The sequence below is a fragment of the Phasianus colchicus genome, chromosome 4 (assembly GCF_987193195.1).
Source record: "Phasianus colchicus chromosome 4, bPhaCol1.hap1.1, whole genome shotgun sequence".
NCBI classification, from domain to species: domain Eukaryota; kingdom Metazoa; phylum Chordata; class Aves; order Galliformes; family Phasianidae; genus Phasianus; species Phasianus colchicus.
Genome location: NC_143439.1, coordinates 21,055,387 through 21,068,774, shown reverse-complemented (window position 1 = coordinate 21,068,774; position 13,388 = coordinate 21,055,387). Strand labels below are relative to the sequence as shown.

Sequence of the window (13,388 nt, the reverse complement as noted above, 5' to 3'; positions counted from 1 at the left end):
AAGGCAAGGTGAGGTAAGGCACTTGGAGGTGTATTTGCGACATAGGTCACAGCCTTTCCACAGAGGTATGATAAAACATCTGTTTCCTAGAAGACTTGTGCAGAATATTGCATGGAATCTATTTTTCTTTCCTCTGTGAGCAGAGAACTGACAATATTTAAAATAATAATAGTAATAATAATCTGGTATCTGTGCTTTGCTGATAATCTTTTAAAGCATTCCCTTTGCTTCCTAACGCTGGTGCACATCAGAAAAGCATCAATCACTCTGTGTGACCAAACACATGCTGAAATGAGACCATACACTAATTTTAGGATTCAGGGAACTGAGTTCTGTATTTGTCCACGTGCCAAGACTGTTCAGGGATACAAAGAAACATGATCTTATTCTGAGGACCAGCATTTAAAAGCAAAATTCTGTCCCTTGATCACAACTTGGACTCTACCTTCACATAGTATTTTGCGTGTATGGACTCTGAGCAAACCTAGCTTGGAAGTCACCCTATTCAGAGATATTTCTGTGGGTAAGAAAGAAAACCTGTTAATGTGACCTTGTCAGAAGTACTTGAGAAACACACATAACTGAATTCAGACATCTGAACTGTGTCGAACCGCATCCTACAAGAGACCTCTGCTTGGGTGTATTTCACCTCTTCCAAAAGCACAAAGAAAACCTTACTGCTGATGCTGCCAAGGCAGAATTAACACGCCTGCTTTCTGACAATCCCAAATTATGCAAATGCATGTTATCTTTACTGGAACCTACAGCAAAACACTTAATTAAAGTAACATTAGTAAGTGAGGAAAAGTGAGCATATTCGTTGTCACAGGAGCATGGGTTAAGAGTTCCAAATAAAACCCTGAAGCTCTTGGAGTTGTAAAGTAGAGATACAAGGCAAGAAAGCATAGGAAACCCCTAAAAAAGACTTGTTAGACTCATGAATAAATTCATGAGACAGCAAAACAGATACCCTTTCTGGTCTTTTCTTGTCATGCATTAATGTTGCCTCTCTATTCTGCTCCCTACAAACACTGACACTACTAAACAGGGACAATGCAAACATCCCAACTCTGCCTTGTGCTCTCTTCCATTTAAAGCCTACCCACTGCTCCACACCCCCTGGCCATAATTCTTGATCCACACTGCTACAAAGCCAGTACTTTTCCTGCTCTTTAGCAACACTTTGGCAGCAGCAGCAAACAAGGTCTGTGTGAGTGTGCTATGTCCTTCCTGAGAGTCACCAAGAAAAATATCTCACAAGAGCCAAGGAAGGTTGTACCTCACTTGCTCAGGTGCCTGCAGGAAGGAGGAAACTCCGAGACAGGCTAGAAAGCCAACAATTAAAGAACAGGCAGGCTGGTAAGGCACAGATCCCACAGTACTGGTACACATGGCCTGGTCTGGCCTGGCCATTAGTAAGGGCAATCAAGGGCAACCACAGAGAAATATTCACCTGCTTACCGCAGCTCCCAAACCACAGGCCACACCAGGATCATGGCTGGAAATCTGTGAGATGGTGCCAGCAACAGCTACACAACTTCCAAAGGTCCTTCTCAGCGTGGGCTGTTGGTGCTCACCTCAGGCTGTAGGGAGGTGTGATTGAATGGAGTAGAGGGGCATTCAGCATTCCCCTCTTATGCTGCTGCTGCATGCAAGGAAGATACAGAAAGGTGGAAGAAAAAAAAAAGTCTTGTGTCCTCAAGGGCTGGAGGGTGGAAAAACTCCCAAGCATTCCTTACAGAAGAAAAAAATATGGAACGAAAGAAATACCTCAAACATGTACTGAAATCAGCATTATACACTGCATGACAAACAAGGCCAGGAAAACATACAATGGGAAGTCATACTGTATAGAGTATATTTCATCAGCCCTATAGCATTTCTGTTCCACCCAAAGGGTGTTAACATGTCCTGGCTGGGATTCAGACATTACACATCAAAACAGACTCTTTCCTTTGGTTTCCATGCAAAGCTTATTTTCCCTCAGCAGCAAAGACATGAGTTGTTGTTTTGTAGTGATTTCAGGCATTGTTAAAGGTAGCCCTTGGATTTGCAGACTAGAACTGCACCAAAGAAAAGCAGAGAAATCTTAACACAACAGAACCAGGTGCCTGACTTGTGCTTCTGCACTGAGCTGCTATAAAACAGTGCTTCAGCTTCTCAGCACCTACAACAAGGTTTCCATTTTACTGGCTCTTATGCTGAATACAAACACAACATAAGATATGAATATGTGCTGCTGAGCCCATTCGCTTCTTTGGCAACACAGTGACCTGCATCAGCTGGGAACTTGGCCCAGGCTTCTAACAAATAGATTTTTAAAGATCATCCCTGCAGTATCTGTGCCACCAAAATAATCTATCATTTGTACACCCACAAATGTCCCCAAGTCTGGTGAGCACACAAAGCCACTGCTTCACTTTAAAGGAATACTCTGTTTCCTACTTTTCTCTCTTTTGTTTCCCAGGTCTCACCCTGACTCAGGACGGAGATGCCAACTTCAGATGTGGTCAGGATGACAGCATGTCCACACAGACGGCAGCCAACGGCATGTGATTACATACAATTCTTTCCCTGCCACCTTCTCTAGAAGTCTGAAATACAGCCAAAATTCTACCTGATTTATTTACTCCTTAAGCTTTGTTTTATGCCTGGTGATTGCTCAAGATTTGTTATCAGCACCTGGGATATGTCAGGATTTTTCCCCTAAAAGCTGCCAGAAGACCAAGTGGTCATTTTTTCAGTAGTAGATCAGTCCTTCACTCAGACAAGTTTAGAAAGGGCTTGTTTACAACAGGAAAAATCACAGGCGTGGTTGTCAGGCAACAATTAATTCCTTGCATCGGGGAGCAGTTATCCCCAAATAAATCAATTCTAATCTGGAATTAACTGCTCACACACAAATTCACTCTCGAACACCCACGTACAATAGCTGATGTGGCTCCACTGCGGCCAAACCCTTCACATTCTTAAATCTGTCAGGAAAACTCAGCATTTGACAGCTGATTCATAAGGAATTTTCCAGGCTGATGAAAATACAAGGCTGTTGAGGCTCAAATAATTATCAAGAATCGCTTCTTTTATCATACTAATGCAGCTCAGCAGCATTTTTTAAAGTCCCTCCCTGGCTCTGTCAGACTCAATGCCCTGTGAGTAGGCTTACAGGAAACATCCCTAAAACATCTGCTGAGCACACATTTCCTACACTGGTCTTTATAAAAGCAACACAAAATCATACATGCAAGTACCTAAAAGATGGGGATTATACACTGTAAACATCTTTTTCAAAGCCTGCAGTCTTCATCCTGTGTCCTGTCGCTTCTCTGACTAAATAACACGGTCAGGGCTTTATAGGACACCACAAGTAAGAAAAGCAGCCGTTGTAAACCAGAAGTCCTTAATCTCAGTGTTCCCACACTGGTAGCTTGTGAGGATCGGGCAAGTCTCCAGAAAAGATGGTTATGTTTTAAAGGCACTCAGAGAGGCAGAAAAATTATTTCAGACAGCTAACGCCAAGAAATGCGATCAAGGAAGAGTTTTCACATTTACTGGCCATGACCTGAACCTGATGTAATCCACCTTGCTCAGATTTGACTCGTTTCCCACAGCTAGCCTTGTTTGTGTAACATACTGTTCTGCAACACACAGCAAAAACTATTTGCACACTACACTAAAGTACGATTTAATATTTGCTTAAAGCTTTCGCTTTATTGTCTGGGCAAAGGCAGCCTCTACCACCAAAGTTAATAGCTAACTCACACCTTCTTTTTGCTACCCTGACTTCTAATCGCCAGCACAGCATCCAGAACCAAGAACAGAAGTCAGAAACCATTCCTGCCTAACTTCTCACCGAGCACCAAAGCCAGCCCTCTTGTGAAAGCAGTTTATCCCTCACTTCCAACAGAAGGGACGACTCCCAAACGTCTGGCTAAGATGATTCAATTATTAAAGAGAAATATATGCTATTTTGGATTAGTAAAACACACTTCTGCCACTTACTTAGCACTCTTGCTTTAAGGACAGACCACAGAAGGCACAGACTTAGGGGCTGGGATACTCTGAATCATCCACACGGCAAGCTGGAAACATGTCTGTCACATGCACTTATTTATGCTTACAAAAATAGCACCGTGAAAGAAGCAGATGTGTGAGCACAAAAAATAACTTAAATCGAGTTAGTTATTCTAGAGATACTGGCAGACACTGGTGAATTTAAGAGAGAAACGTCTCTTTCTTGTATGTAAACTTTAAAGGTCTCCATTTCAAGAGTACTAAATAATAAAGGCTTAGTAAAGACACGTGCTGAAACAGTATGTTGTAATCCTACTTGGTATAGAAATGTTACTCTTTCCACCACCACAGGACATACAGGAACTTCTTTACTCATTCATGTTGAGATATGAATGGTTAAAGGGATTGCTTACCAAATATGTTCTTCCTCTAATGTTTGTGTCAATCACAGACTAACAGCAATGAGACAGCCCCAATTCCTGATCTGCAGCAGCTATTTCTATCTTGGAGGCTTCCTAAAATACTGCAGAGCTAGAGTGAGACCACTGAACTCATCTTCATTGCTATTCCGAGCCAGATAAACAACATTAAGCTAAACAAAGTCAGTCTTCAGCAGCTTCCCTCACAAATCCTGAATCTCCAGAACAAAGAAATAAGTTCTGATACACTCAAACATAACACTCACCAAGTGTGTGAGAATTCAATCTCTGCAACTGAAGTCCTTCATTTTGCACTCATACACCTCCTCAAAACCCAATCAACACTTTGTTCAATACAGTCCATGAAGATGTGTCTCCGCATATGAGAAGGATACACATTCAAGTTTTCCAGGTGTCCCAATGCCAGTATTACTACAATGTTTCCAAACATGACTTCCCCACAAGAACAGGGCCAAGTTGAGCACCTCAGGGTTATCACAGGGAGAACCAGATAGGAAAAGCATTAACTGGAAAACCAGTGGGAAAAGCTCTTAATCCTTTCCTTTATTCAGTTAAAAGAGTGTTGTCTTGTAGAAGTCAAATTTACCAACAGATGAAGTAAATAACAACATGGAATTAAATTTTATGAAGTCCAGCTCGCATGCTTCCTCGCTCTGTGTTTATTCTTTCATTTTTGCCAACTTGGAAATGAAAACCAGTGGAGTCAGTTTCACTTTTGTTTACATTTGGTTTCAATTTTATGCTCAAGTTTTGCTTTCACGTTTTTAACATCACAACGTGTGGATTTCAAATCCTGCAGGAAAGATTTCAGCAGCTTTAAAGTATTTGCCTCCTATCCTCCCCTTTTTTCAACTGTGGAATTATTTTTAATTTAGATAAATTTCGTAAGACGCTGTTACAAATTTGGAATGCTTTTGGCAAGAGAATTGACTTATTTTGCTTTTAAAAACTGATATGTCACGCTGAATTTAATTCAATAGTTCTGTACTTTCCACTTGTTTCATCTTTCAGTTAAATTAAAGCACATCTGCACAACTCAACAAAACATCTTCGGATTAAGAGCAGCAGTGCACTAAGGGGACAGAAAGCCCATATCATGCACCAAACACGTGTTCTACATACGCATCAAATGCATACACAGACCTAAACTTATTCCTACTTCCCCTTATGGATGAATTAAGGCATTATCTTGCTTAGGTAATGCTGTAAGAGCTTCACCTGTAATGCCATCAAGCCATATCCAACAACAGAAACACTGCAGCACAGATTTTGCCTTCTGTGCACTCACTGAGCCCTTCAACTCACAGATATCCCTCCATACATACCAGAAAGCAGAACTTTCTTACAACAGGCTGTAAGCAAACCCTCCTTCTTTTGTGCTGTACCTGTGCTAAGCATGTTGGTCTTTAAAAGCTACTGAAAACAATTCTATAGAAATAGTTAGACAACATCCACTGCAACAAATGTCAATGTGCTTTTGCCACAGCTTATCTCCATTCGAACACCTTGATATGTTGCAAACATATCCAGCAGTAACTGCAAAAGTGAGTTAAGTGTTTACAACCTATCAGTAAGACATGTGTGCTGCACAATGCATTCATCATGCCATTACAGAAAGGGTAACTGTATATGTTAGCTATAAATATGTAGGCATTAAACTCTTAACTATTAACATGCTAAATTTATAACAGTTATAATCAATACTAGTTTTTCCTACTGGCTATTTTAATCTTAACATGAGAGCTCACACATTGTCAGTGCAAGGAAGAACCTTCATAATGTTCACAAGTAATGATTCAATGTATCTGAAAATGAGAAGGAAGTTCTTTAACTACACTGAATATTTTTTTCCATAAAGTTATTCTTACGTGAGGAATATGCAAAGTAATAAATCTGTTTTTGGTTTACTGATATTTTTGTTTTCCTTTCACAGTTGTGATCTCAAAAAACAAAACATCTGACACTAATCGCAGTTTATAGCAGCACAAGCTATAATAAAACTTCTGTAAACACTACCTTATGGCTTATATCCTCCATATAACAATTACTGAAGGCCTTTGAAGAACTGAGTTCTAAAAGGTCAGTCTTTAACAAGTCACAGAGATAAGTAAGAGTCCCACAAAACAAGTAACGTGTGGTTAGTTCTCCTTCTTTATCTACAAACAGATCTGGACTTTCAGCACTGGAAGTCCACAAATGGAGGTTCTAATCCTTCAAACTCCTGAAGAATTTTGCTGGAACACCACTCCTACGCAGCATTAGGTGCATGCGTGATGCTTTTAGCCTGTGTCTGGTTAACAAGTCCAGGTGTAACTAGCATAGATTGAATAGGGGCATCTTGGAAACAGATGTTCTTTTTTCTGAAGTTTCCTAAAAAGCTAAGGCACAAGATTCATGTTGCAAAGGTCAGCTCACAGTCTCGCTTCTCTAGGCAACCTACAAACGGATCACTTCTTAGGCTTATGCTTATCCTCATGGAGAAAATCTCTACCTGCAGTTAGTTCTCAGAAAGAATTCTTGATCAGTACTTGCTGTAGTTTGTGGATATTCAGTGCTCGAAGTTTGAAACTGACCTGCACTGACTGCTAAGCTGCACGGCAAGTTTCTCTCCCACAGGCTGCCTCATCGCTTGCGAACCTGCTTAAACTCCTGGCACCCACAGCATGCTGGGTTTATGGGCTGCCCCACAAACACCTCCTCCTGTACTGAGTGCCTCTCAATTGATTTCTGTGGGGTGTGCTTACCTGCTCCCTGCTGCCTGTTCGTTCTTCTCATTACACTGATGATTTCAAGGAACATTCCCATATCCTCCTCAGCCATCTCCTGGCCAAGATGAGGCGCCCCAGTCTTTCACAAAAGCTGTTCTATCCACCTGATTGTCCTCAATGCCTTTCTCTGCAGCTCTCCTGGTTTCACTGCACCCTTTCTGAGATGGGGAAACAGAAGTTGTTAATGCTGTTCAGAGAGGGGAGCAATAGGGGTTTAGGGTAGCACAATGATGCTTACTTTTCCATGTTTTACTCCTTCCTAATAATTCCAAACCCACCTTCTGCTTTCTGAGCCACTGCAGGGCACAGAGCTTATTTTTTCATAGGATTACCTACGTCCTACGATCTTTCCCCCAGTAAAAACAGTCAGTTCAAGCTTCCCTTTTGTGTATAAAGTTAAGATTACATTCCCTTCCATGTGCATTACATTTCATTGGTATGTACTGAATTTTATTTGCAGTCTTACAGCTGGGCTTTCAACATAACAAGATCCTTCTGCAGGCTTTGCAGTTTGGCCTTTGGAGTTTGACTACAGGGAACAATGGGCGAATCCAACGAGCAAACTTGTTGCACCACCACCCAGCCCCTCCTGCACCCGCTGAGCGGCAGGGGCAACCAGCACCCTCCTTCCATCCAGCAGGCTGGCCATGGCCATGCCAAGAGCAACCTGATCCCACGCTGAGCCCAGCCCTGCTCGGGGAAGGGCAGTATCAAGGAGACCGCAACAACAGCTCAACAACACCTTTACAAACCCCACAAGACCCGTGACGCACAAGGTCTCCTCAACAAAAGCCAGGCCTATTCTTTGCCAAGATATCACATTTATACCTCCCGTTCACTAATCCCATTCACTAACTACTGGCAAACAAACAAACACAGAACCAACTGCCCTACAGTTCCCCGTCTCCGCAGAAAACTTGAACAACTGACAAGAGATTTGTCACCTTCTATTCCTGGAACACCAAGGCCAGCTCTAAGCAACAAGTGACACACATTGGGGAATGCAGTAGCAATTCCACATTTTAAGCGTCACCTCCTCTACCTCATCCTTCATTTCCAGCAATTTGTTCTGATACCTCCTTATACAGTCACACCTATTTGAGAGCAAACCCCAAACACGCTCACTTAAAAAAGTAAAAAGCCTCCAACAAAAGAATCTCCCAAAACTCTTCTTAGCGCACATGACTCAAAGACCTTGTTTCAGTCTTCTGTTGCGACTTTATCTTCCTCGAGCACTCCTTCTGCACATGGATCATTTATCAGCACGCTTCCTGCTTTCGATGCACTTCAAAGAGGATTTATTGTTTGTTTTCATGCTTCTAGCAACTTGTTCCATGACTCTGTTTGGCCTACCTTATTATGTTTAACACAGATTTTACATTCTTTTCCATCCTTCTCACTGAGCACAAAACTTTATCTTGCTGAAAGATGTCTTTTTACTTCTGCTGAACTGCTTCACTTTGTTTTCCGGCTTCTTCAGCTCTTTTGGTATTTCTGGCAGATGCCATGCAACTGCTTTGAGCCTCTGTTACAGTGCCTTTGAAGAATTACATGCCACCTGCAAGTATTTTACACTTTTGACTGCCTCTCACCCTTGTACTCATGAAATTTTTTCTTCTTTCATGAAGATTTACTATGGAGAATTAACACCACCACAGTAGCCCCTGGCTTTACTGCTCCTGCAACAACGGTTCTCTGTTCTACCTTAATGTATGACAGCCAGTCAACACCTTGAACCATGCAGCCTTAATCTACCCTCTTCCTATTTAGGCCTGGAGCACCGATTCACAAGATCCTGTGCAACTTCCTGTCACAGGCAGTCCTTAACAACCAGCACCCCACTTCATGCACATAGAAGCTACCCCATCCTCCCTAGGCCACCTGTAGTCACTACAATATCTGAGCTTCCACCGTTTCTGATGCTCCAAGTACTGTATGATGGAGATATATTGACAGCAGTTTTAATGCTCCAGGGATGGCCCCCTCCAGTGAGAGGTTATCTCACTGCAAACTTCGTATTCTTCACCTACAGGCTTTCCCCCCAGTTTTGGTTTAAAACTTTTATTTTTATACACACATATTACACATACATAAATGTATACTTCAGCTTAAGGCAGCATGGATTTATTTAGATAAACCCATTTTTCCAATGCGGGCTCCTTCTATTCCAAATATACTTCCAGTTCCTCTTGAATCTTAGCACCCTTCTTCTGCATCGTTCTCTCTAACACATTAAGTCTGCTTCTCTGACACCACACACAATTGTAGTCCTTAGTACAGTGGAGATTTAGGTCCTTAGTCCCCTATCTAACAGCATTATTTTACTTCTCAAACCTCCTTGCTACCCCTTTCATGTATGATCTCTGACTAGCAGCGTTTCCCAAGAGACTGGTTTGCCATATTCTGACAGAGATATCACCAAGATACATGTGTCAACATGACTCTGAACACCTCTGTCTCCTAGCTGCGATGCCCAGCTCCCCCCCACAAGTTTACCTGGCTGTGCTTATAACTAGCCAAACGCATGGCACAGGGTCTCAGTGAAGCAATACCGTGCCAAAGGGCTCACTGCACACTCATGCTAACCACACCAAGTTTTGTCAGCAAGAAGCATGCTGGGGGCACATGGAGCAATCCCTCTGAGAGACAATACCAGTATGGGACAGTGAAGCCTCAGAAGGGACCAGTGGCATGGAAAGGTTGTGATTCAGACAGAAACCATCTGCCTCACAGACCACTCGTGCTAGTTTTATAATTGTGTCACCATTTCCGCACCAGGGTGAATTCAAATTTTGTTGCTACTTGCAACTCTCTTTTTTTGGTGTTACCAAAGGATACTACATGCAAATCTAATTTAGTAACTGTAATTTTAAACGTTAAGTATTTTGTCTAAAGAAACGGAGGTTCTGCTTTACAAGAGCTCCAGCGTTCAAGAGATCGCTGTCCAGATGTGAGCGCACTACAAGTGACAGCTGTATATCACCCAGGAGCAACGTTCAGGGTGCTGAAAATGAAATCGACACAATCCCGCTATGGGAGCTCAGTGTATAAACACCTCAGCCTGAAACGCACGCCGCGTCCGGTGGGAGCTAAGGAGCTGAACACCGCCGGGACCCGGCTGGGAAAGGCTGGGAGAGTCCTTCAGCCCCGCAGCCTGGATCCCAGCCGTTTGCTCGGCGCCGCAACCCGGCCCTCCTCACTGCACGCAAACAAAACTCCGGCTCCTAACTTTTTCCTTCGGGGAAGACGCCCGGCTTTCGGCCTTTCGCTCGCCGCCGAACTCCCAGCAGGGCAGAAGAGTCGAGCGGGAGCGAAGTGACGGCGCCCCGTGTAAACAAAAGGCCGCTTCTCCCGCCGGGTCGGGCGGGGAGCGCCGTTAGGTGCCGCCGATACCGGCCCGCAGCTCATTCCGATGGCGTGCTAAAAAGACGAGCGCCCGCTTCCCACAGCCCCGTTTCCTCGCTGGATATTTACAGGCCATCCGATCGCCGGGGAACGGCCCCGGGCCCCGCGGCCTCTCGGCCCGGACCACCATCCTCGGCGACCCCGGCCGAGGCCGTGCGCTCCGCCCGGGCCCGGCGGCAGCGAGGCGGCACACGCCCGGGGAGCCCGGGGAGCGGACGGCGGCGCGGCCCGAGCGGAGGCCGCCGCGGCGGTTGCGCCGCCCGCCGCTGGGCGTCACCGCGGCGGAGGGTGGGGGGGGAGGCGCGGCCGCCGCTTGTGTAACGGCCGGGAGGGGCCGGGCGGCGCCCCCCGCCGCGGGCCTTCCCGCAGCCCCTCGGCCCGCAGCGGCCGGGCCGCGCCCACGCCGCCGTTCGCGGCAACAAGTGCCGGGCCGAGGGCGCCGCGCGGCCGCGGGGCTCCGAGCGCGGCCCGCAAGGCGCCGAGCGCCCCGCCCGGGCCCGCGGCCTCCTCCCGCGGCGGGGCTGCGCTCGGTGCTCCCGTGCCCGCTCCTTTGTCCCCGCGGCGAGACGCGCCCGCGCACCGGCGGCCCGGCGGCCTCCGTGCCGCTCCGCTCCGCTCCGCTCGCGGGCCCGGGCTCCGCCCGCAGCACCGGCGGGACGCCGCACCGCCTCCGCGGCGATCTCGGGGGAGGGGGGGAAAAGCGAAACAAAACCAAAAAATCAGATGCGATAAAAAATAAATAAGTAACGCTATCAGCGCTTTTACCTTTCCAACGCGTCTTCGCGGCACTTATATAATTCCTCAAGGTTACCGCCGTTGCCAGGGGACGCGAAATGGAAATGAAAACAGGCGCTGAATAATCGCGGGAGCAAAACTAAAAGTTACTCCCTCCGCTTCGGCCGCGAAAGGTCCAGATCGAAAGCAAAACAAGGAGAGGAAGCGGCGAGCCGCCGGCGCTTGGAAATCCCCCCGCCTCCCGCCGGGCCGGGCGGCCGCGCAGCGGCGGGGGCAGGGCTGCGGAGCCCGTCATCGCGCGGCTCGGCCCCGGCCCGCCCGCAGCCCGCCCGGCAGCGCCGGCCCCGGGGGCGGCCGCGGGGCCCTGTGCGGAGCGCCGCCGTCCTGCGGGGGCCGGGCACCGCGCGCCTACGGGCGGCCGCCGCTCGCCTCGGGGCGTTCGGAGCCGCGGGCCGGCCGCCGTGCGGGGAGAGCCGTGCGTGCCTCCGAGTGGCTCCCGCGCAGAGCGCCGCTCCACGGCCCCTCCGCCCGGGGAGGAGTGTTGGCCCCCGCGCTTCCCTTTGCCGCAGCGGGGGCAGTCCCGGGCCGGCTGCTTAGAAGCCGGCGTCGCTTCAGCTCTTGGTTTGCGGGAGGTTCTGCGAACCGCCTTTGGTCGCGGTGTCTGTGGAGACCGAAGGTGGCTCGCGGAATTGAGCTCGCCCTGCTGCGTGCTGCAAAGGTCCGAGGGGAGGCTGCGTGCATCATCCCGGCTTTGTCCAGAAATGATGAGGGAAAGGCCTCGAGCACGGTGGGACGTAGGAATTACTTACTACTTACTTAATTGCAAAAGGTCCTATGTAAAGATAGAGTGGCATCCACACCTATTCTACATATATGCACATCTATACACTCCCTATGCATTCTTGCACACATGTTCATGTGAGCGAGCTGTATCCACAAAGCCAAAACAGCTAACTGGAAACTCAGGCTGAATTTTTAATAGTCTTGAGGTCCACGTAGGAAATTGGTGGCACGCAGCCTGCAGTGCTGACCCCAGGCAGGATGGAGGCAGTCCCTACACCAGGTGTGACCAACGTGAGAATCCACCCAGCCGCTCAGTCATCATCACACTGGGGAGGGTCACCTGGGTGCCCCGCGAGTGTGTGGGAATCAAATGTTGTTTCTGCATTAGAATTGGATAATATTTTTATTTCATGAACTCTGTTGTCATAATTCCTTTTGGGAGTCCTTCTACTTAACTTGGGGAAGAACTCTGATAGTTTACATCGCTTATCCTCTAGACAAACCTTCCCAGGAATGCACGCTCTGTATATAGGTGTATATATGTATATTTTGTCACACACATTGCAAGAAGATCCTGCACGAGATCAAACCAGAGAACAAAGCATGGTATGCCGAGGAAGCCCTGAAGAGACATCTGAAGGCCTGCCATCATCGCCCCCCCGGTGCTCTTTGTTTAACGAAGACTTCGGAGACAATCACCATATCAATAGCACCGAGACATCTTGGAAACAACAGGATGGCTACACCAGATAACACACGAATCAACAAACGTCAACTGATAAGATTGTGAACCTGGAGTACCCAGCCAATGGGGAAACAGGGCAGGGGGATGGATAAGGGAAAAACAGGGTATAAAGACTGTCATCTTGTGTCCATAGGTGCGCTCCTGCTTGCGGGACGCCCGCCATTGCAATCGCGAATAAAATCTGCTTTATCAGAGATACCGTCCTGACAAAAATTATTTGGATGTTTCCAACAAGTGTCACAAAGCTGGTGGGGAACTGCAGAACAGGGCACGACGGGGAGCCCCTCCGCCTCCCAAAGCGGCAGCAAAGGCACAGGGGAGAGCAGCAAGGACAACTGAAAACGTGGAGTGCCCCTGGTGCCTAAGTGACTGCATAGTCTGGGGTCTTTTAGGCTGTAAAGATAGTAGTGGAGAAGAGCAGGGACTTGATTGCTTTCTTTTCTAATGTAAGAACTAGAGAGCACCAAACGAAACTAGCAGGTGGCGGGTTAAAAGCAGACA

General features: G+C 46.9%; 1 protein-coding gene across 9 annotated transcripts in view; it reads right to left on the bottom strand.

Moving 5' to 3' along the window:
* IRF2 (interferon regulatory factor 2) overlaps positions 1 to 11,616 on the bottom strand; it is a 40,791-nt gene extending 29,175 nt beyond the window's left edge. For 4 of the 9 annotated variants that reach the window (XM_031607557.2, XM_090138891.1, XM_090138890.1 and 1 more), the window contains exons 1-2: positions 11,390 to 11,616; positions 7,196 to 7,377 (exon numbers count right to left, since the gene is read on the bottom strand). The gene's annotated coding sequence lies outside the window, so the exon portion shown is untranslated. Of the gene's footprint in view, positions 1 to 1,453; positions 5,337 to 7,195; positions 7,378 to 11,389 lie in introns of those variants that run through there. The other 5 variants (XM_090138893.1, XM_031607563.2, XM_090138892.1 and 2 more) reach the window with 3 other exon arrangements.
* Positions 11,617 to 13,388: the final 1,772 nt, after the last annotated feature.